This window comes from Aphelocoma coerulescens, chromosome 1A (assembly GCF_041296385.1).
Source record: "Aphelocoma coerulescens isolate FSJ_1873_10779 chromosome 1A, UR_Acoe_1.0, whole genome shotgun sequence".
Lineage (NCBI taxonomy): Eukaryota > Metazoa > Chordata > Aves > Passeriformes > Corvidae > Aphelocoma > Aphelocoma coerulescens.
In genome coordinates, this window is record NC_091014.1 from 63,612,459 (window position 1) to 63,631,596 (window position 19,138).

At 49.8% G+C, this 19,138-nt stretch overlaps 1 long non-coding RNA gene across 3 annotated transcripts; it reads left to right on the forward strand.

The window, feature by feature from the left end:
* Positions 1–30: 30 nt before the first annotated feature.
* Positions 31–18,187, forward strand: LOC138104220 (uncharacterized). 3 transcript variants are annotated; one of them, XR_011147991.1, is made up of 7 exons: positions 31–137; positions 6,410–6,540; positions 7,570–7,710; positions 8,252–8,324; positions 11,856–13,460; positions 13,930–16,006; positions 16,776–18,187. It is a non-coding gene; the product is annotated as an uncharacterized lncRNA (long non-coding RNA). The 3 variants fall into 3 exon arrangements; XR_011147989.1 differs by having other exon boundaries at positions 11,856–16,006; XR_011147990.1 differs by lacking the exon at positions 16,776–18,187 and adding an exon at positions 16,286–16,394 and having other exon boundaries at positions 11,856–16,006.
* The last annotated feature ends 951 nt before the right edge of the window (positions 18,188–19,138 follow it).

Sequence of the window (19,138 nt, forward strand, 5' to 3'; positions counted from 1 at the left end):
GGCTCATTACAGGTGCTACCTCTCAGACAGTGCTCTTTTATAAGCTCAGCTGTAGTGGTGGGGAAATGGGCTGGTGTCTGCTTCGCACTACAAGAAGCTACACTACACTACAGCTGATGCATGAGCAGCCAGGGTCTGTGAGTAGCATGGGCTAAAGGAGGGGCTTTCGGGGACAGGAGTTCCAGGGAGCACATGGTTCTGCAAAAGCCCTCTGACTTTGAAGTCAGTTAAATTTCGGCCCATCACCTTCAAGGCTGGATTTAAAACTTGTTTCTTCCAGGCTGAGTTTGCCATGGATGGGGAGTGCCCCGCAAGGGCTTAGTCCCAAGCTGCCTGTCTTTAAAGTGGGTGATAAATGTTGTCTGTAGAGCTGGGCTTGTTATCTTTGGTATTTACATCCCAGATAGGGTGGCGGGACAGACCCGTGTTTGCGGACCTGGAGGGAAAGCTGAGCGCCCATCCCGAGGAGGGGGCTGCTGCCGCTGCCTGGGCTCAGCCTTCCCGCAGTGCCTGCTGCTGTCCTGGGGTCGGGGCCAGGGTGTCTGTGGGGCAGCAGTGCCTGGTGCTCCACAGAGCCACAGGACACTTCCCTCTTTTTCTTCGCGGTTGGGATTTTAAATAGCCTTGTAGCGAGGGAGTTCTCTCCTTGTGCTTAATTGCACCACGCTAACCTCTCCCTGCTCCTAGTCCTAGGGTGGGTTGGTTCATCTCCTCCTTGCTTGTTTTCTCATCTTGGACCTGGCCAGGGCTTTAATTTACAGGTGACAGACAAAATTCAGTGGAAATGTTTGTCTGTGAAGCTGCTCCCACCTGCAAAGGTAAAGGTCACTTCTGTGCTTCCAAGTAGTGCTGGCGGTTACCGAGTGTTTGCCCATCGGACTGTGACCACAACCACTTCAGGGCAGTCGCCATCCATGGAAAAGCCCTTGTTTGTTATCCCCGATCCTGTTTCAGATGCAGTCTGAGGCAAGGCCATGTAGTTGGGGGTCTGTGTGATGGGTTGCCAGAGAAGGCTCCTGTCTCTGCTGCCTTGCGCCTGGGCTCTTTTAATTAGAGACACATGGTTCATTATTTAAAAGAATATGCTTTGCTGGTTGTTTGTTAGGATCTTGTATCTGAGAGTGCTGCAGCTTGTGAGCCTTAAATTAAGCTGCAGGAAGGACACTGAGCACCTGGGGAAGGGGCTGCTGCAGAACTGGAGCTTATTGTTCTCTCCCTGAATTGTGGGGAAGCTCTTTCCCCATGCTGGCTCTTTTACTTGGGAGCCAACTAATGCACACGGCAGTTTGCTTCTCTCTCCATCTGTTCCAACTTCAGTTTATTCACGGCTCTGTAGGTATTGTACACTCAGCTGCTTTTTTTTTTTTTTTTTTTTGGATGGGAGAGCCTCCCCTTTTCATGGTTCACTTACTCATTTTGTAGGTCTCTGGCTTCCTTGTCAAGATTTCTCTTTTGTGGTATTAATTGGTCTTAAATCTATAGTCAGGTGCTGCCTGCGTTCTTCCCGTGTACACCTTAACCATCTGCTGGGTTTCATCTCCATGGCACCCAGGCCAAATTCCAGCTCTGGTAATGACAACCTGCCTCCCTGCGTTCTTCCTGTGCTTTTAATTGGCTTTAGGTTCACTTCTTTTTTGTTGTTTTTTTTTTCCCCTGTCCTAATGTGCCCCTCCACTCAGTGATGGGGGTGGGAGGGGGAGTGGTTTGGGGTGGCAAGGGGCTCCAGGCTGCCAGCACCCACCTGGAACCAAGATGTCCAGCACCACAAGCAGCAGCCACAACACAACACGATGACTAGAGAGTGAAATGGAGAAAACATTGTACTGGAAACAAGATGCACATTTTCAGCACTGAAAGAAGTGGCATGACTTTCAGGGGCACACACTGAATTTTGCATTTCCCCAAAGTTCTTTCAGGGAGAGAATAGGTAGCTTTCTGAAACTGGTGCTGTTTCTTCCTGCTGGCCCTTCTGTCCAAACAGATCAGCTGTAGTCCCTGCAGGAGGGCAGAACAACAACTGATAATGTTTACCCTGGTCTTAGCACTCCTAGATTCTGATACTTGCAGGATAAAAGCTGATGTGTCCGAGTGATCCCAGAACATGTTGAAGGTCCAGGAGTCTGGCTGGTGCTGTCGCCTGGCTTATCTGGCACTTTAATAGCACAGCAGTTGTTAGCTTTACAACCGGGTTTTGGGAGGACCAGACTGATGTCTGTGTTTGGGAATTGCTCTGTGCAGCAACATGGTTTTCTGGGAGAGAGCAGGTTCTTGCTACTCTTTCCCCCCTCTTTTTTAAAAATACTTGAGTCTCATTATCATTGAAAAGATTCTCTAATGCTCAAAACTTGCTTAAAAGCATGGCCTGAACTCCTTACTCACTTTTTCTATTTCTTCCTAGCCTGGAAGCTTTCTCTTCTCTCTGCTAATCCTGTTACTTCCAGTGACAGCTCCAGCCATGGGGGTGAGCCACTGGTATGGCCCTGACTCACCTGTGCTCTCCAACTGGGGGTCCTTACTGTCACAGCCTGGCTCCTGTTGTCTCACTGCGTGCTGTATGTATGACTGTGGGCACCCAGACAGTGTGAGGGAGGCATGGAAGGACTCATGGACAGCCTGGAGCTGCTGGTACTCATTGAGAAGGTGGGTCCCTGCTGTGGATGGCAGAAATACCTGCCTCTTATCCAGCCTTTTATGGCAGGTAAAATCTTACTGGTCAAGAGCACAACAGTGGTAGAGACTGGATTGTAGGCAGGGCAATGATGAGCACCATTTTTTGCTTCAGTAGGCAAAACATCCATGGGACTTCAAATTCCTGGTGGAGGTTTCTACTGCTTTGGAAATACCAAAGGAAGGACTGGCATTCTGGGAGTATTCAAGGGAGTATTGCCATGTGAAGTTATATCACCTTCTTATGTGAACCAGTGGAAGGGCTTGTCCTTGCAGAAGTCCTCTTGCCCACCACAGACCTTCCCTTGAAAGAGCAGTAAGCTGCCTGTGTTCCCTTTCTCTTAGAATCAGAATTGCTTAGGTTAGAAAAGACCTTTAAGATCATCATGTGCAACCATAAACCTAGCATAGCCAAGAGGGTAAAGTACCTGTTCCAAAGTCTGCCCTAGCAAAGCAGCATTGAACATGGAGAAAGAAAGACTATCTCTTATCAATGAGCAAAGCAGCACAGCTAGCAATAAACCCAGGCTCACTGAAGAACCCTGCGAGCCCCAGTCCAACAAAGTCCTTGCAATATGAAACATTATTTGTCCTGTGAGGTCTTTGTGAAGATGATGGCCTGCTCAGCAGTGATAGGCATGCACACACGTGCAGGTAGGAAAGTGTCTGTCCTGAAGTAGAGTCCAAGTCATTGAAACAGGTGGCAAGGGCAGGAGAAAGGAAGGGCTGTGGATCCTATTTCCCTGACAGGGCGTAGGCTGACTACAGTTCAGATTTTAACAGTATTTGGAAGCATGGAGATGTAGGGAGGAGGATTCCCTGAATGTTGCTTGCTGGGACACTTCATAGCATGACCTTTGGTGCATCTCTGAGTGAGTAAATGTCCTTAGGGATTTGGTCTTTTACTTTTGAGACCTGGGACTTCAGCACCAACTTTCCAACTCTGAAATAGACTTTTAACCATGGCAGCATCCTTAGTTTGCTACAAGGTAAGGCTTCTAGATCAGCAATACACTGGGTCAGATTTGATTGTTTCAGTTGTGTGGGTTGGTTTACCAGTGTAGAGGGTCAGCACTCTGCTTGTGTGTGTCCCAACACCCTGTAGCTCTAATGTCTGTAGTGATGGAACAGTTTGTGAATCCTAGTGGATCCATCACTGCTCCTGTGAGAGAGAGAAGTGGGTTTTCAATTTTTACAAGGAGGTGGTGTGGCATAGAAGAAATGAGGCTTTTAAGCTCAGTGTCAGAGGAGAAGGTGCTGGCATGGTTGTGAGCAATACCTCAGGTGGGCAGCATCCTGCCTTTCCCATGGGGATGCTTACAGCAGGGCGCAGAGGTCTCCCCTGGTTAATGACTCTGTCAGTGCTCCCTTCTCCTGCCTCTTTCTCTGTTCCCACAGATCAGATCAGCCCTCTGTGCCACAGCCTGTCATCTGATTTATGGGAGCCATAAACTGCAGAGCAGAAAGAAATAAAAATACTAAACACTTAGTTTTTTAAAAGGCCAACAGCGCATTGAAGTCTCAGTGATAATTTGCTCATAAAGAAATATTATGCTTCAGATCATAATCCCAGGCTGCAGATGGAGGCTGAGGTCTGGCCTGAGTCTCCCACACTTAGGCTGTAAAAGGAAGGCAATGGGATGAAAAAAACACATAACGTGGGGATTAGGCTCTGCTGTCTTGCTGTCCATCACCTCCGGTGCCTGGGAGGTCTTGTGGAGAGGTGCTGATGTTCTCCAGAAAAAGATCTGTCCTGTGTTGGAAGGACAGTGGGCTCATGGAGGGATGAGAGGCAAGAAGGGAGAGGAGAATAATAATCCATGAGCAACAGTCAAACAGCTGAGATGTTGAGGGCTGTTTCCCTTGGACTGAGTGGGGGGCTCACCTATGTTGTCTGTAGTATTGTCAGCATGGCCAGCCAAATGCTTGTTGGCGCTGCTTGGGCAACAGTAGCCTTTAATAATTGTTGTTGAACACTGATTTTTGGTCAATACAGATGGGTGTCTTGGCTTCCAGAGGTGAAAACCAGCCCTCTGCCAGCAAGAGCAGAGAAACAGTAGGTGTGTTAGCAGGTGAGACCTGCACTGGTGTCAGTGTTTGACTGCTAAAGAGGTCTCCCAGCTGCCCCAGGCAGGGGCCTGTTCTGGGTAGATGAAATTCCTTTCTGGTTTGGCTTCCTGCTGCAAACACTGTCTGCCTGTTTACCTACTGGGCTTGCACTGGGGACAGGCACCTGGTGGTTAAAAGCAATGCATTTCTTCAAAGGAGATCAAGGACTGCACGGCCATTTCAGTGCAGATGTATTTTCTCCTATCTGATTTTCTCCACCTTACCCTGTCAAAACCACCTGTTAGTACGCTGCCATCCCAAAAGAATCTTGCTGTGATGCTGGTAGGGCTGTAGAAGGGTAGTAAGGTTGTCAACCATGTTTTTTTTCTTTTTTTCCTTCTGTCCTTTCCTTATGTCCTCCTGGCAGGAAGGCTGCTGGCAGCACTGTCTGTGTCCTGGACAACACAGAGCTTAGTTGCCTTTCTCAACTCTTCTTCCTACAAGAAACTATCCTTTGAAGGGAAACCTTTCTTTCTCAGATACACATCCTAAATATGGTGATGTAGGGCCACTTATAAAGACATGGGAACTGGGAGGAAATCGTCACTTAGAGTTTTTCCTTGATTTTTTTTTTTTCTCTAATAATAAAAATGAACAGATATTCCATGAATCCCTAACTCTTCTCTGGGACTCAGAACATTAATGAAGCCTGCTATTCCAGCTCTGTTCCAGGTGCTGCCATAGCAGTGGTGAATTATGCTCTCCCCAAGGCCTGCTGGCCACGCTGCCCCTGACACTGCCTGCTGTGCAGTTTGGGTTTGCAATGAGGGCACACTGCTACTCACTACTGCTACTGCTTGGCAAGCCTGTACCTCCCAGCTCCTTTTTCACTGGGCAATTACCTGGCCAGTCTGTTCCCAGCCCATGTGCATGCCTGTTGTTACTCCTCCCCAGGAGGGGTTCCTGTGCATCATAAGGCTGCTGTTGACCCAAAAGCTGAATTTCTCAAGGTAGTTTTGTATCCTTTTTGTTTGCTGACAGCATGATCATTCTCCCAGGCTACATTTAAAGGGTTGTTATAACTCTTTGAGAACTACTGAGTTCAGCCTTGCTGCTTCTCAAAGGCTTGCTGGCGGTCTCAGCAGACACATGTTAATGGTAACCAAAGGGGCAGGGTATTGCTTTTCAACAAGTACTTTCTTAATTAAAATAAGAAGGCTTTAACAAAAACAGATTCAAAGCATAAGTAGCCTGGTTGAAAAGGGAATCTGAAGTATTTGACTTCCCCACAAAGATGCCGCTCAGGGAGTTCTGGGGTGGTCCTGGGCTAAGCAGTGCCTGTGCTCCAGTGGCAGGAGCTCCTGCACTTCTTGTGCAAGCAGGAGGGTTTCAAACACTCTTCATCAAGGGCATGAGTCTAGTTTAACTCTCCCTGGGGAAAAAAAAAAAAGTCACTTTTACCTTGTAAATTAATCCAATCAAGAGTGTTCTCTCCTCTGCAGCCCTTTACAGCATTGACTACCATAGGAGAAACCTGTCCAAGAGAGAGGGCTCACAAGCCATTTCTCCTCTAGTTAGAATAGGCAGTTCATTTTCTTGGGGAAATCAAAACTTTCAACACTTCTGGCTGCCTCCATCTTTCCCCTAGTGTTTCCTGAAATGTTTAACAGCATCCTCTTTGCTTGTTTACCAGAGACTGAGTTCCTCTTTGAGGTCAAGGTTTCTCTTCCCTCCTCCTTAGTCACTGAGAAGTAAGGACCTTGTTAGTGCATCTTTGCAGGGAAAACAGATGATCCTGATGGTCAAAATGCATCATTTCTTCTGGTAAGTGGCTGCAGAAGTGGAACTTTGTTCCTTTCTCCAGTTGTATTTCCTTCTGCAAACATGAGGGAGAATGGATGATTGCTCCCACCAGACAAAAAGTAATTTGTAAGTGTGGTGAGTGTTTAGTGATGGCTTTTAATAGCACACAGAAAGGAAGAGGTTCTGAACTTCATTCTCCCCGGACCCTGCCTTTGATTAGAGATGGCAGGTGATGTGCCTGTGCAGGTTTGGCATTAGGCACTGGTACCATGCGAACAGCAACAAACATCTGGCTTCTAATAGGGCTGAAAGAGTGGCCCTTTATGGGTCTCAATAAGCAATAGAAGCGTGTTCTCATCTGGTGCCAGAAGTGGTTGATAAATCACCGATTGCTCTGACAAAATGCTTAGAAATGAAGAATGCTTCCAGGAACTTTACTTGGGTGTTCTTAACTCTGACCTTCACAGAGCACAGATACTCACAAAGAAGAATCCACAGATACCGTTCATTATAAAGTATGTACATAAGCCCCCTTTAAACAACAGGACTATATGCTCTCTGGACACTTGCAGGTCTGGATAAGCAAGGAAGCACACCTGTGCATCGTGCTGCAATTCTGTGTAGCCTTCTCTGTTGGCTATCAGGCCCCAGGCTGTTACACACACTGGTTTGGGCAGCAGCTGCACAGCAATTGAAACCTTTTTGGCTCTTTTGCTTGTGAGCCTGCAGGGAAGCCGAGGGTAGCAGAGGATCTTTGGCTGCTCTGCTGGTGGGGAGGGGGTTATAACTGCTGTGTAACCTCTTCTCGCTGGGTAACTTGATCACTGCAGCAGACACATGCCACAGTAAGTAGTGGTGATCCCAGGCCAGGCAGAATTCAAAGCATGCCACCTGCTCAGAAACTCTTTTGATTTGATTTTGTTTCTGGTGCCATCCTGCCCAGTGATCCCTTTGAAAGGCTGCACTCACAGCTCCATCCATCAGCGCTTCTCTCCCAGGTTTGATCAGCAATGAGCTCTCCCCTTCCTTTCCACTGTGTCCTCCTCGCAGGTCCTCTGTGTGTAGCCTTGCTGCCTCCAGTGGGGTGACCATTCTCCATGTCTGCCAGGGTCACTTTTCCCCCCAAAGGAAAGGCCTCTCAGGAGCAGCAGATAGAAAACCAGCCCTGGGAACTCTGCATTTCTTTTAGAGGTGAGCTGGCTTGTGTGGGCTTAATGGGCTGACAAGAGGCTGGCTGTGGGAACATTGTGTTGTTGTGTCTCCCTGCACACAACTCCTGGTGATGGGAGATATAGCCCTGTTGCTCTCATCTGATGCTGCGGTGCCGCACTGGCTCTGCTACCCACCCTGCTTGTCCAGTGGCAAAGTGATTAATTTTCTAAGTGACATCATATATTGAACACTTTAAGTTGGAGCACTGGAGGTGTTAATTAGATTAAGGTACAATTCCAGCTGAAGGGGAGACACTTAAAACATGCAGTGTAATCTGCCTTCTTGATGGAGAATTTCCTCCTAAACCTGGGTAGGCTTTTGGGCACCACTTGGATGCAAAACTGTTTTGTCGCAAGTGGAGGAAGGACCTTGATGGAGAGGGGTGCAGTAGTAGAGCAGAGCTGGCTCCTCAGGCACGAGGTGGTGAAGAAAGCCTGTCTCATGACCCAAAGTGGTGCAGTGGATGTCTCTGAGCAGATGGGCACTGTATGCTTTCTCTGTATGTCCCTTTTATTCCTAGGGAACCTGCACAATATGTTTTTCAAGTCTGGGGCTTCAGAAGAGCAACTAAACACCTGCTGAACTTTGATCATGTGAGTGTTGGTGTTAATAAGTTACAAACTGACCTGAATGCTTTGCAGGAGCCAAAGGCAGCATGGGGGAAGTTCTCTGCTTTTCAGTAAGAGGCGCCTTGTAAGAGTTACATCCCATGCCCATCAGCTTCATTAACTCAGGCAGCCCCTCCAAGCTCAGATTTCAAAATGGCTCCTGCATTAGTTCAGGTCTGGGCTGATGCAGCCGGTTCTCCAGCTGCTGAAATGCCACTCTGCAGGTACACCAGCTTGCTGCTGGCCTGGGGGAGCAGAGCTGCTGTGTCCCCTTTTGCCTGGGGAAATAGGGAGGGGTCATGGAAGAGGCATGGAGAGAGGCCAGAAGCTCTGCCACCAACCTGCTGCCCAGCAGGTCTTTCCCCTTTCTTTCCCAGGTCTTTCTGCTTTCCTCCAGTCTTTCCCCTTTCTCTGACTTTTTGAAGATGAAGGCCTTTTGCTTCTATGTGGCTTTTTGCTTTATCTGCTCTCACAGTCTTCTCTTATTTGGTGGCTTTGGGAACGACTGCCTTGCTTCTGCAACTTACATGTTGCTGAGAATCTCTTGTCCATCCAACTCAGTATGATTCCTGCTGATAAAGCACAAATATACTTTACAAGAGATGCTGAGGCTTCACTGTGAAGCAGGAAAACTCAAAGAAGGAAGTGATGCTGTTTAGATTCAAGGTTTCTATCGTTTTTTCTTTTTTTAAGTAGGAATTTTACAGCTTTCTTTAGCAAAAAATGTATTCCTGAACAAAGTGTATCTGGAGACCTCCTTGTTGGTGGCCATAGAAGTTTTTTGCAATAATTTATTTAGAAATTATTTAAAATAGACCAAATATAATGAAAAAATAGGAAGAGAAACTGCACTTTGGGTAGAGCCTTCCTCTTTAATGGCACTCCTTAGTACCAGAAAATGTCAGAAACTGTTTTCCCAGAACAAGACTGAGAAATGGGCTTAGTTATATGCTGTCTCCTCACCATCCCTATCCCTTGTGGACACCCTCAGGCTCTGTCAGCAGCACCCCTACAGTAAGTGTCCTGGTGCTTGTTCCTGGACCCTGTTGTTTTGTGCCAGAGCTCCCAATGCTGCTGTCCAAACAGAGGAGCAGGAGTGTACTGGGGCTCCTTTGTGGTCTTAGGTGCTGTCCCTTAGGAACAAGCTTTTCCCTTAGGTTTGGACCTTTTCTTTCTTTCTTTGCTTATGTTCCATTTGCCATAATGTTGAAATGACACCCAAATCATTGCGGGTATTTCTGTGCGTGGCTAAGATTGGTTGTGTGAGCAGTGCCGGTGGAGAGGAGCGAGACAGCCAAGGGTGGCCAGGGCAGGGACTGCACAAGGCAGCGTGCTGAGTCCAGATGAGCCATACCTCTCTGGGGCTCTCTCGCTGGAGCTGATCCATGAGTTACAGCTGGGACCAGGGAGCGCTGTAGTCCTTTGGGAAGTGGTATGGGCGCGGTGGGGACACCCTGATCCCTGCCCTGGAGAGACCTGGCTTTCCTCTTCTTCTCTCTGTCCTGGTCATTCCAGTGCCAGTGTGCAGTGGCAGTGGGAGGAGAGCTAACAGTTTGCTGTAGCTGGGGGCTGACCCCTCGGGAGCGCTTGACAATTAAAGCTCTGCCCTGAGACAAGGCAATCTGGATCCTGCCACCAGCCCTGCAGGACTTGGGGGGTTGCAATGCTGCAGCCACAGACGTGGCTCACAGAGAGGGTGCCACAGCCACTGCTTGACAGAGCAGTGGAGGTTTGGCAGAGGTGTTTCTGCTGCTCCTAAGGCTGGGAGGGATACAGGCGGCGTGATGGGTGCTCAGTGCATCCCGAAGTCCGTGCTCAGAGACCTGCTCCCTCACTGCCCCTTCTAGCCAGTGGCCCTAGCCCTTGATCAGCGACGGGGGGCTAGGGCAGCCCTCCCACGCCCCTCTGCAGGACCTGGTGACCATTCCACACCCACCAAAGGCATCACAGGCGTCCATCTGTCGGCACTGCTCTGCAGCCCCTGCTCCGTACCTGCCCTCTGGGGCAGGAGCAGTGTGGGCCCGTGTGCCAGACGGGCACGTACGGCCGGGCCAGGGCAGGAGGCTTTCCGCGTTCGAGGGCTCCCTTCAACAAAGCCGTGTCTGTCCTGCTCCCACTATTTCTGCCTGTGCGGTTGGGGACCGGGGGGTGGAGGAGCACAAAGGACCCCAGACAATAGGGCGAGCGGGAGCATTCCTCACACCCATGGCGGCAGGCAAACGGGCTTTGTCTGCAGCCGCTGCCTCCCTCCGTGGCGGGGGCAGGCGCTGCCGTCCGTGCTCGCTGCTCCTTTGTTCCCTCGCTGCCTGCCAGGGGTGAGACAGGCAGGTGAGCGGCGGCGAGGCAGGGGGCTGGCGACGTGCGGCGGCGGCCGCATATTAATGGATTTCTCCAGCCTGTCGCTGGGTGTTTGACTTGATTCATGAGACTCCTCCGTCGGATGCGGCCGGCAGGGAGAGCGAGCAGGGAGACAGCTATTGTCTGCCAGGCCTGGGGCCCTGCCGGTGCTGCTCCGGCGGCTGCCACAGCCCCAAAAGCACTTCGCACCTTTGCCGCGCTGTCCGTCCCGCCCGGGGTGTCCGTCTGTCCAGGCCGGGGCGCGGTGGGACTGTCTGGTACCCGCACCCCACGCGTGCCCCTGCGGCTGGAGCTGCGCTGGGGAGAAGGCAGGTGGGCAGCAGGCAGCTCCCCAAACACAGCGCCTCGGAGTGCGGGAGCATCATGCCCCAGTCGTGGTGGGCTGTGTCCAGGCAGGGCTGCATCCAAGGGGGGCTTGTGCAACTAAAAACACTTCCATCCAGTGTCTTAGTGACACCAGAAAAATGCTTTTGGTGTTTGTTTGTTTGTTGGTTTTTGTTTTTGTTTTTTTTAATGGCTGCTGTAGATGCCACATTACATTTTATGACTGGCTATAATTTTTAAACAAAGCAAATAGGCAGCTGGTGGACAGGTATTAACCAGGCAGCAGTCAGCCTGTCTTGACAAGGCTGATTCAGGTACAGCATTTGATAATGCTCATGTGGGAAGGGTGTGGATGATAATCCCAGAGAAGAAAAACAAACTGGATAGAGTGCACTCCATCATGCTGACAAAGACCTGAATTGTACATGCTGGGGTGCAAATAGGATTGTTTGCATATTCAGCTGACTCGCTCTTCCCTTTTCCCCATCCCCGAACATAGGTGGTGCTTGAGCTCCTTGGGGAGCTGTTTGAGTTGGGGGGACAAATGTGTATGGGGGAGGGGGGGTAAAGGAGCATGTGGAGGAGGAATGAGAGCAGAGAGGGTGCTGATTTCAGGGGCTACAATGGAAAGGGCCTAGCTGGTGGGGAAAATGCTTCGGGGATAGGATTTATCGGACTGAATATAGGAAGCTACAGATAAGCTTGTCTGACAGGCTTCCTTTTATATCCCTGACATGCAGTTTATCCCACTCTGAACTAGACATTTGCTCTCCAGAGCAAAATAAAGGTCCAAGGTTTGATTTCTTTTTTTTTCCCTTTCTTTCTTTTTCTCAGCTGTCAAGGGATAAAGCTGAACTGAGGCGGGGAAAGGAGCATTTATTCCCAGTGGGTAAAGAGAGGAAGGCTGAAATGAAGGATTTTCTCCAATGATAGCACTCCCAGAGCAGCAAACCCCACCTCTGAGTTTCCAGTAAATCTGCAGGGAGTACAAAGCAAACCAATCAAGATATGTCAAGGTGTATTTGCTGTCCTACTAACCTGGTGCCCCATTCCCTCTCTGGCACATGCTGGTGGCACACAAAGGTGCATCCCAATGCTGCGTGTCGGGGAGGGAGCATGGCTGTGAGCCCAGCTGGGGCAAGGTGACCAAATGGCTCCTGACTCCTGCTCTCCAGCCATCACAGCACAGAAAGGGGGTGCTGGAGGTGAGCCGCCTGTTTCAGGAACAGTGGTGCTTGGGGTCTGTGCCAGTCCTTTTTACTGTGCTCTCAACGAGGCAGAAATTTAACTGTAAAGAGGAACTCACGCACACTTATCTGCAGCTGAAGCCAAGCAGCTTATGTTAGAGATCACTTAGACTTGACTGCTGTCAAATACTGGCTGCAAGTGAGATGGGTTTCCTCAATGCCATATTTTACTTGGTAGCACATCTAGAGCTTTTGGAAAGAGCTTTTTGAAATAAGCTCATCTTCAAGTTTTTTGCTGGTGTCTTTTTTTCTTTTTCTTTTTTTTAGTTCTTCTTATAAAGAGAATTGGGCAATGACAGAATTTTGATGAAACTTACCTCTTATTCTCTTGCTTCATATCCCAATGAACAATAAAGGAAATGCTGATAAATTTGGTATATTCCCCATCTAATGTTCCTCTGCGCTGTCCTCAGAGCATGTCCTGCCCCTAGTTGCTCTGTTAACTTGTCTCTGCTTATAACACTCCGTACATAAAACACAACTGGGCGCTTTTCGCTCTGATTAAAATCATGCTGTGCAATAGGAAATACAAATTAGCTCTGGCCTTTGGGCTCCTGACAAGTTTCCAGTGCTGCTTTCAACACCACAGAGATTGTGTAACTCCATCTGTGCGTGCTCTGTGTGGTGACGTCTCCCCCTCCGTCATGAGCTGGGCTGGCTGCCACTCATCCAGGTTCAGCTATTAATACTTCAAGCAGCTTTTAGAACTGAAGGAGGAAGAGATGTTGCCAGCAGCTGGGTGAAATGCAGAAACCAGCTTTTCCTTGCTAGGGGACTGTGTGGGAAAGGTTAAAAGAAGAAGGATTTCCTAGGTAATTCCCTCAGTCTTGATGTTTGTGCAAATACCTCCCTTTTCAATGAATGATTGAGGAACTCAGCACAGGAGAGCCAATGCTTCAGTACAAGATTAACCCCTGAAGGAAGAGCACAGTAGCCTCTTATTCAAACTAGAGCTTAAGTTTGTGCTGCCATGAAGCGCACGGCACTTTCCTGCCTTCTCCAGGGCTTCAAGCCAGGCTCACTGTGTTACATCATTTCAGCGTTGCTCACAGAAGGGCTGAGGCTCCAGCTATCGTGCCATGTTTTTAGCAGAAACCTGTAAGTCTCGGCGACTTCCTCTGAGGATGCTGAAGCAAACAGTGCCCAGACCTGTGAGTGAACACGTTGCAAATGACATCGCCGGTTTGAAACGGTGCGTGGGCACGACGTGGGTGAATGTTCCCTGCGCTGGGTGTTTTCTAAAGGTCTCTGAAGCATGAGGCATGACTGAATGACTTCTGTTTTCTTTAAATGATGAGTGGGAGAATTTTGAATCGTTGGTCTGCTTTTATTTTTGTTAAACGTGTGTGGGCTGGCAACATGACTCAGTATTTTCTCTGCAGATAAAAAGATCATACTGCCAATTCTGGGTATATTTCTGACAGTTTCCTACAGAGAACTGGAACACTTTTTCAGTCCAGAGCTTTGCTTTTCGGTAGCCTTAAGCCTATTGATGTGAAAATAAGTGATTTTAAAAATGAGTGTTTTGCCAAAATGTACATAAATACACTGAAGAAATGACCAAACATAGGGAAAGTCCCTCTACCCCCATGTTTTCCCAACAGTTTATCTGATTTTTTCATGGCCATCAATGTCTGATTTTTCTTTCTGATTCTCCCTAGCCTCAGTTGCTGCTGGGCCTTCTCTTTGACTGCTGGATATCATCTCTGGTGTTTATTTAGCCATCCATGTCCTGCTGGGTGACAGCCACCATCCTGTGATTGATGGCTGTGAGTTGTCCCCAACTCCAAAGGGACAAGTAGGCATATTTGTGGGTACATGTATGTAGTTCAGGCAGAAGTCCCCAAAAACTCCCCTTTCTCCCTTCTGGCAACCTCCCTGCCCTGCTTCCCCTTCTTCATCCTCCCTTTATGCCATGTACAGTGTATGATGTGTGCTCTGGGAGATACACAAAGCCAGCCATGGGCTTTGGATGCTTTCGTTGTGCAACAATGAGTGCCCTCTTCTCCCATGCCCTCTTCTCCACTAATGTGCAGTGTGCTGGTGGTTATGTCTTTGATAAGAACAGGTTTCTTGCTAAGACCCCCACCTGTAATCATAACTCAACATTCTAGAGCTACCAATAAACCCCTTTTCCCTGCTGATAGCAGCCCTCAGCCCCGTGGACCTTGCTTTAGGTCTGTGAATGGCTAGAGAATAACAGACTAGTGGATGAAGGATGTTGCACAGCAAAGGTTATCTGTGAAGATGATGTGCCTGTAGATTCCTTCTGTAGAGTGTGCAGAGTGAAATGAATTCCATACACTCTGCTTATTTGGTTGCTAACTTCAACCACAGAAGAATTCCCACACTCAGTCCCTAGCAATGGCCTTGGCTAATGTGACCTGTACTTAGCACCATGACCCAAACCCCACTGTGATCCTGACTCTATACTGGCCCATACAACAGTGAGCTGTACCTGACCCGTATATGCACAAGCATGTATTACAGTACTAGGCAACTGTATCATCTTCCTATCATTCCAGTTCCTCAATCCTAAGATCTTCTTCCTGTTCTTGGTGGTTTTTGCACCTTCCACTGTCCACCCATGGCAATACTTCACCCCGAGCTTAAGGCTGAGCACATCCATCATCCCTACAGACCTCATCAGAAGCCACTTGAAGTGGTTGACTCAAGTGCCTTTGCACGTTTATCTCATAATGATAAGAAACAGGTAGCAGGCCTTATAGTTTCTCCACAATCTTCACATTATTCAGGAATAATCCTACACTTTAAGCCCTTTTTACCCCACAGCCTGATTCTAGCCTTAAGGATGAACTGTCAGCCAGCATTCCTTGAAACACAAGCAGAAGCACTCTGCCTTACTGAGTACCAGCACTCAGGCTTGCCCTGAAGAGCAAGAGGTGGTGCTCTTTAGTCCTTGGTGTCCTAATCTCTAACCCTGACTTCAGAATCTGAAGAGCTGATGCTCTTTACTTACAGCCCTGAACTTCTGAGTGCCAGAGCCACTCACCCCTGCCAGCCCCAGCCCAGACTGTGTTTCTAATGTTTTTGCTGGAATCTAGGCACGGAGATGGAAGCAGCCACTGGAACTTGCTTGGTGTACAAACTGTAAGTTGTGTTCTTCACAGGTTGTGCTTGATGGGGCAGAGCATGTTTTGGTGGATTTTAGGGTGGAAAGATTATGTTTGGGCCCAGCTTGAAGGACTAACTGGCTTGCTCAGCTGCTAAGGGGATGGTAGGCTGGGTACAAAATGGGGCATGGGGGACTGTAACAGTGTCTGTACATCAGTGAGCGAGCAGGGAGTCATGGTGTGTGGCACTGATCACTCTCCTTTCCTAAAACAAGCTTCACTGTTCCTGTCTTCTTACTGCCCTTCCACTGGCTCTTCACCACTGTCTCCAGCTTTTTCCTCCAGCCTGTGGATTTCCAGAGCTACCTGCTGCTCTAGAGTTGGTTCTCCAGCCCTCCCCAGCCCTGTGGCATTGCTGTCTTGCCTGCTTTTCGCAGCCAGAGCTCAGCCAGAGGCTGAGCATATGAACCCTATGTTGCCTATTAGAAGGTGGTCTGCTGTTTGTATTTCATGTTGGTGTGTCTTGCTGGTTGGGAGACAAGAATGGAGAGTGCTACAGCCCCAGGTGTCTTCAGGTGTCATTGTGTTCCTGTGAATAATGAGGTTGCTTCTGAAGATTTTTGGGGATTGGCCTTTAAACTTGCTTCACTTATTTACACTGAAGGTAGGTATTGGATTTTTTTTTGTTTCTGAACTGCATTTAATAAGACTGTCATAGAAAAGCTCTCATATTTCTGAGAAGAATACTTATTAAAAGAGGTTTTGTAATTGTTATGGTGCGCGGTCCTCAGCTTTCCTGAACTTTTGCTGTGTGACATTCAAATATAGTCTAGTGTGAGAAGCTTGGACTTTGAACTTTGAAAGAAAGCTTGGAAAGAGAAAAGTTAACAGCAGGTCAGACTGAGGGAGGTGGAGCTGGCTTATGCTGCTTTTTCTCCAACAGATGAAGCTGGTGTTCCCCACCTGCTTAAGGAGTGCCCGCAGTAGACTGAACCATCAACACACCTTGTTCTGACATAAATCACAGTGGCAAAACGATATTGCTTGTGGCAGTAGGCAAAGTGCTTATTAAATAGTGAGCATTACTTTGCATGCTTAAGATCACAACTACTCTCTTTAAAAAAAAAAAGTTTTTTCCATAATCAAGGCCAGTGAAGGGCACAGGGTGCTGAGACCAGCCTGCTTCCTCATTCTTTGCACTCACTGATGGGCTGTTTTCCTCTGTGTCAAGTGAAAACTTCCTTACCCAACCCAGTAGTGCTGCACTCACCCTGAGCCCAGTCAGGTCTCCTCCCCACGTAGCACATGTCTGGCAGCCTCGCCCCATCTTTCCCGGGAATACCCACCCTATTCCCGTGTGCCTTACCAAGGTGTTCAATGGGTTTGTCGCTTGTGGACACTTCCTGATACGCAACACGTGTGCATTTTTACAGCCAATTTGGATAAAGTCATCACTCCAGCTGGTAACTGCAGCTTCCAGATAAGACTGACCATGTGACAATGTAAGAAACACCCAATTAAGGAGCAAGGAATTGTCCATTTTCAGACTTCAGAGTGGCTACGTACACCAACACTTTGTTGCACAGACACAGAATAACAACTCTAACTGGAACAGTTCTCTTGGTAGTCGTTACACTGCCTGTAATTGTTTCTGCAGGAGTTTGCAGGCCTTACCATTAGAAAGTGACTTCATGGGTGTGCCTTTGAATCAGATTAATAAAGGGAAACACTATTTTTAATGAGAGAGCCTTTTGGTATGTATTATTTCCTGAAACTCTGAAATCATCATTTGTTAACTTACTGGTGGTTTTTTGCCCCTAATAAATTTTACATCAGCTTTTTAGAGGACTGCTGTGTCTGTGGCCACATTTAGAGTTGCTGAAATACTGGGATGTGTTGTAAGACTAAAGAGTACTGAAACATCCACAAATAATGTTCTGCAGGTCAGAAACTTGAGCACTTTCTAAATAGGTCAGGGTTTGGTTCGAGAATCCGGTGTTTTTTGAAGATACCCTTTACACTTCCTTTATTTCTCTGTTTCATTCTCCATTCACAGAGCCTGCATGCTGGATTTATTTGTTTTACATTTCTTTGCTGTCCATTTTGCTGCCAAATCATCATCTCGTGTTGCTTGTCTTATATAAATGTTAACATTAGCAAGCTTTACAGTAACAGTCTGGAAAGGAAACATTTACTTCTGAGCTTCCCTCTGCCAAACAAACCTACAGCGTTTGCTTTTTTGTGGCTACTGGTGGTTAAGGCCATGGGTTGTAAAATTGTAATACTGTAGGCAGTGTCTATTACAGTTATGATCACTGTAACATGCACTTCAACATATTTACCGTTTCGCTTTTAAATTGGTACATTCAGTGTGGAGGACATGGCTCCCCATTCCCTCATACAATATAATCTCCATAGGTCCTTGAAAGGCTGCAGGAAAAAAACCAACTCTGTTTTAAACGCTACGTTTTTGTTCTCGATGACACATAATGAAAGCATCAGTGTTACTTTTGCGTCCTGAAAGAAAGGGTGATAGCATGGAATGGAACAGTGATGCACACGTAGGCAGAGAACTTGACAAGAAATAAACCATTGCAACACTGAGTTGAGCAGCATGAAAACACACTGGCTTGTCCAGGCTTCCTAAAATCAGATGTCGCTCCGGGAGAAAGCACCACTGCACGTCCCCTAGCCTTCCGTGTATGGAATTCGCTTTGTGCCTGATGGCTTTGAGAAAACATTTTCCAGAAAGTGCAGCAAACGAATGCTACGTCACTGATTATCTGTGCCCCGTGGCTCGGTCTTCAATTGCTGGACCGCATAAGGAGAGTTCAGCAGGAACCGACGGAGGAGACCTGCGTGGGTCCCCGTGCCCCGAGCAGGGCCGGCCTGTCCCCGCCAGCGGCCGGGCTGCGGCCAGGGTCGGCAGCGAGGGGGCGAGAGGCGGCAGCACGGGCGCTGCGCGACCCCTGCTCCGAGCGAACTCCGCCGGCTCGTCAGAGGGGTGTCCGGCCGGGCCGGGCCGGGCCGGGCAGGGCAGGGCCGGGCAGGGCAGGGCAGGGCAGAGCCGGGCAGGGCCGGGCCGGGCAGGGCAGGGCAGGGCAGAGCCGGGCAGGGCCGGGCCGGGCAGGGCAGGGCAGAGCCGGGCAGAGCAGGCCGCCCCGAGCGCCGCCGCCGCCGCCGCGCTCGTTACATAACGGGGGGGGGGCCGGCGCGCGCCGCACCCCGCGCCCGCCTCCACGCGTGTCCTCGCGGCACCCCCGCCCCGCCCCCTCCCCGCGTGACACCGCGGGGGGGGGGGCCCAGCGCGTGCCTCCCCCCGCCCCGCCTCCCGGGAGGGGCGGCACGTGCGCGCCCCGCCCCGCCCCGCGCGCTCCACGGGGAATCGCTCTGCCCCCCCCAACCCTGGCCGCGCATGCTCAGTCCCCGCCGCTTCGGGCGGCGCGGGGCGGGGCGCGGCGGTGTTCTGCGGGGCGCAGGCGCGGCGGGGACGGTCGCCAGGCGGGGCGGCCGGGGCGGGCCTTCCCCCGCCCCTCTCCCATCCCCGTCCCCATCCTCCTCCTCCTCCCGCCTCCGCGGGGGCCGGGTGACGCACGTGCGCGCGCCCCCGCGCGCTGTTGTCCGCTCGCTCCCGTGCCGCCCGCCCCGTGCGCGTGCCTGCCGGCGGCGGGGGGCGCGCGCGGCGTGCGGGGCCGGCACGCGCGCTGTTGTTATTGGCGGCGCCGCCGCGGCCGCGGCGGAGGGAGCGGGGCGGGGGGGGAAACGGGACGGGACGGGGAGGAGCGGAGCGGGGCGG